Below are 4,099 nucleotides of genomic sequence, written 5' to 3' on the forward strand. Positions count from 1 at the left end.
TTAATTGGTAAATTTTTTCAACGCTTATTTTACTCTTTGGTTTTAGAAATTCTGGAAATTTTCCTCAATAATTTCTTGAAATATAATGTCAAAGTTGTTTTTATATCATTGCTTTCAGGATTCTAACAATTCTTAAAATGACTCTCCTCAAACTATTTTCCAAATAGATTTTTTAATAAAATATTTCATGTTTTATTTTATTTTTTTCATTTCCTTGATTTTATTTGTCTATTCTAGCTTTTTAAATTATTATTTTCTTTAGTGAGCCTTTGTACCTTACCCCATTTGGCTAATTCTAATTTGTAAGGTCTTATTTCTTCTATGAATTTTTGAACTTTCTATTTTTTTATTTATTTTTGCAACCTTACTTTTTTTTGAAGTTGAGGACAGTTTATTAGTCTCCATGGGGTTGGTGGTGGGTTAACAGCAGAACTCTGCCCCACCTCAGCTTTCCACAGAACATGCCTCCCCCCACCCCCACCCCAGGGACTGCAGTCTAGGAAACATCAGGTAATGATGGGATAGTAATCCCTATTATCAGTACTCTCAGGAACTAGTACTGGATTTAGAAACTTTTATCCTACACCCCCCCCACCCTTCATTACATGGAGCTGTTTCCATAACTACCAACCACTCCAGATATCCTTGACATCATCTCTGGATTTCACAGCTATGCCCAACAGAGGGAATAGGCAGCTGTGTCCCTTACATTGCCCCAGCATGGACACAACCCCATCACCATTCTGTACAGTTCTCTATGACCTAAATATAAATACCCTCCTTGCAGTCTCACCCAATTTCAATAATGCAGCAGTGCCAGGGCCCTTGAGCCTGGTGCTGAGTGGAGACTCCTCAAGGTGGCTACTAAAATCACCCCTGGAGTTCATCCACACAGCTGACTGTGGCACTGGCCAGGGCTGCCCACCCTCTTCAGCCTGGATACTGTTGTCTCAGAGTCACTCTCTCCACCCTCACCTATTGGCTTTCACTGTATTGATGTCACTCACAAGATTCTGGGAAAAAACAAATGTCAAAGATCTGGAGCATTGCAATGCTCATGTAGACCCCAGTCGCCACAACTAGGTTGTCTCACAGCCACTTTTCAAACTGGCCCACACAACCTTTCCTATGGATGAAACTCTGCTGTTCCAGTTCCAGTCTCAACTGGACATCACAGCCACATTGGGTACTGAGAAAGTCATCTGCAGGATCCTTGACACAGCAGGAGAAGGGTACCCCACATGGTTGTGGTTCTAGTCAGGGCAATTGAAATAGATGCTAAGGCTCCAGTCACTGGGCCCTTGGGTTCCTCAGCAAGACCAATATTCCTGAGCAAAATCAATGAGGTTTTGCAGGTCAATATCATCCCTATAGATCTTGATGTTATTGATTATGAAGATTTTGAAATTTTCTCTAATGCAATCCTTGAAGATGAAGGCTAGCATTCCTGTGGCCAGCTCCAGAAAGAAGATAAGGCCAAGGAAAACTGAGAAAAACCTGAATAAGTCCATGTTCTCCCGAAGAGCCCCAAGGCAGCCTGCAAAGCCCAGAGCAGACATGATACCTCCAACTACCATGAAGAAACAGAGAAGATCCAGGTTACTCAAGTGGTTAAATGAGGAGGTGATGGAAAGTACACCCTTCTTCCCATGTGCCCACAGAACTATGATCACCAGCACAGCCCCCAATAGCCAGAAAAAAAATGTGGAAACTGAATAGGAAGTATTTTTCACAGCAGGGAACCCCAGGCTCCTAAAAGCACTGCTGCTTGGCCTGCATGGTGAGCAGTTGGGGAGCCCACCTGTGCTGGAAACTGCTCACCCAGACCAGCCTATCGCCCTGCAGCAGCCCTGAGCTAGTTTTTGCCAAGAGCTTGGTCTGGTGGCCTCAGCTTCATGGCTGAGAACATGCCGAGGCCATCCCCAATCTTACTTCTTAAGACATTCTTCTAATTAATGAATGTTTATGTCTCTTACAATTTGACCAATTCTGACATTTTAGGTATTATATTCATCAGGTTGCTTGTGTGTGTGTGTGTGTGTGTGTGTGTGTGTGTGTGTGTGTTTATGTGCCATTGTTTTTACCAAGCAACTTATTGCCATTTGATTTTTTTTTTGCACCACTCATTTCTTTTTTCCCAAGCTTTCCTCTACTTCTTTTAATTGGTTTTAAAATACTTTTTGAACCCTTCCCAGAATTCTTATTACATTTGGATTCAGTTCACATTTTTACTTGACAATTTGTGAGTTGTTGCTTTAGTATTTTTGTCTTCTAGATTTGTACGTTGATATGCTTTTTTGCCATAATATCTTGTTTTCATTAGATTCTTTCCCTTTTATCTCATTTTGAAGCTTTTTTTTTCTTTTAACATTGTGTTAAATTTTGGCTATCCTTTAAGGTTGGAGAGGTCCAGAAAGTATGGATAAATTCTCTGCTGCCTGTGCTAGCTAGGTCCTAACGATTAACTACAAGAAAATTTTTCCATTATCCATTACCACTTCATCTATATGTGGAATCACTGATTACAACAAATGGAGAAGTTTGAAATACTGTTTATAAGTTAACTTGGCTGTGTAATTTCCAGAGAAGTACACATTGATAATGAAGTTGAGACACACACATTACCAGAGCTAGATCAGTATCTAGACAGTGTGGGAAAGGAGAGATCTTAGACTGACTACCATACTGAAACTCTACAGAGGGTGACTAGGTAGCATAGTGGATAGAGCACCGGCCCTGGAGTCAGGTGTACCTGGGTTCAGATCCGGTCTCAGACACTTAGTAATTGCCTTGCTATGCGGCCTTGGGCAAGCTACTTAACCCCGTTTGCCTTGCAAAAACCTAAAAAAAACTCTACAGAGCTGTTGTGTCGACCTCATTACATATATGCTTGTTATAACTGCATAATCTACCAGTGCCATGCCAAGAAACTTAATTGCTTCCAATTAAGTTATCTTGGGAAAATTCTAATGATCACCTGCAAGATAAGATACCAGACACGGATCCTTTCTAGAGCTAAACTGCCAAACATTCAAATATTACTTCCTAGAGAACTACAATGGACTAGCCATATTGTTCAAATGCCAGTCACATACTTGCCAAAAAATTTTATTTTATGGAGAGCTCACATCATAGGTTGATCAGAAGAAGTGATACAGGGATACCATGAAGGTCTCTATTAAGAAATTTGGAATTGATTTGTTGCATGTGAGACACTGGCATAGAACTATCCTCGTAAGAGAGGGTACTGTGCTCTATGAGGCAATTTGAAGTAATCCAAAGGAAAAGAAGGATCCTTAATTTAGAGCAACCCCTCTAAATTTCAAGTGTTCACAAGGCCTATTTATACCTGGTTTGTGGTAGAGAATTCTGAGGTCATATTGTTCTGACTCAACTTTTATGCAGTGATGTCATTTTGGTTTTCTTCAATAATGGGGAAGAACCAACCAACCAACCAACCAACCAGTATGAAGATAGGTCTTATATGATTGGATATATATATATAACCTATATCATATTGTTTACTATTTAAGAAAGGACAGAAGGGAGGGAGAGAGAAGAAAATTGGAACTCAACAATTTTCAGAAATAATTGTTGAAATTTGGCTTTACTTGTAATTGAAAAAATGTTCTTAAAATTAATAGGAATTAAAAATAAGATATTCTTTCTTCCTTATTCATATTATATGCTCCCTTATAAATAGAAAAATTTAAACACACACAGTAATGTTATCTTCTAAAATGTTGATTTTTCCCTAGTAGTCTCCCATTTTGTTATGATGATAGGATTATATTTCCCAAATGTCTGAAAGTCTATCATTAATATTATCAATTTTAATTTTTTTAGATTTAATTTTTAAAATATTTTTATAGATTTTTATTAACTTTTCAATCAACATATATAGTAATATTTTTTCTGGTGTTTGTTTCTTATTTTATTATTATTTTTTTCAGGCAGTGGGGTTAAGTGACTTGTCTAAGTTCACACAGTTAAGTTTCTTTGGTCAAATTTGAACTCAGGTCTTCCTGATTCCAGGACCGGTACTCTGTCCACCATGCCATCTTGCTGTGTCACTCTCCTTCAATTGCTACCAAATGTG

At 38.5% G+C, this 4,099-nt stretch overlaps 1 pseudogene; it reads right to left on the bottom strand.

The window, feature by feature from the left end:
* Positions 1-546: 546 nt before the first annotated feature.
* On the bottom strand, positions 547-1,779 carry LOC141516361 (tetraspanin-17-like; annotated as a pseudogene).
* Between the last annotated feature and the right edge of the window lie 2,320 nt (positions 1,780-4,099).

Source organism: Macrotis lagotis, chromosome 3, assembly GCF_037893015.1.
Source record: "Macrotis lagotis isolate mMagLag1 chromosome 3, bilby.v1.9.chrom.fasta, whole genome shotgun sequence".
NCBI lineage: Eukaryota > Metazoa > Chordata > Mammalia > Peramelemorphia > Peramelidae > Macrotis > Macrotis lagotis.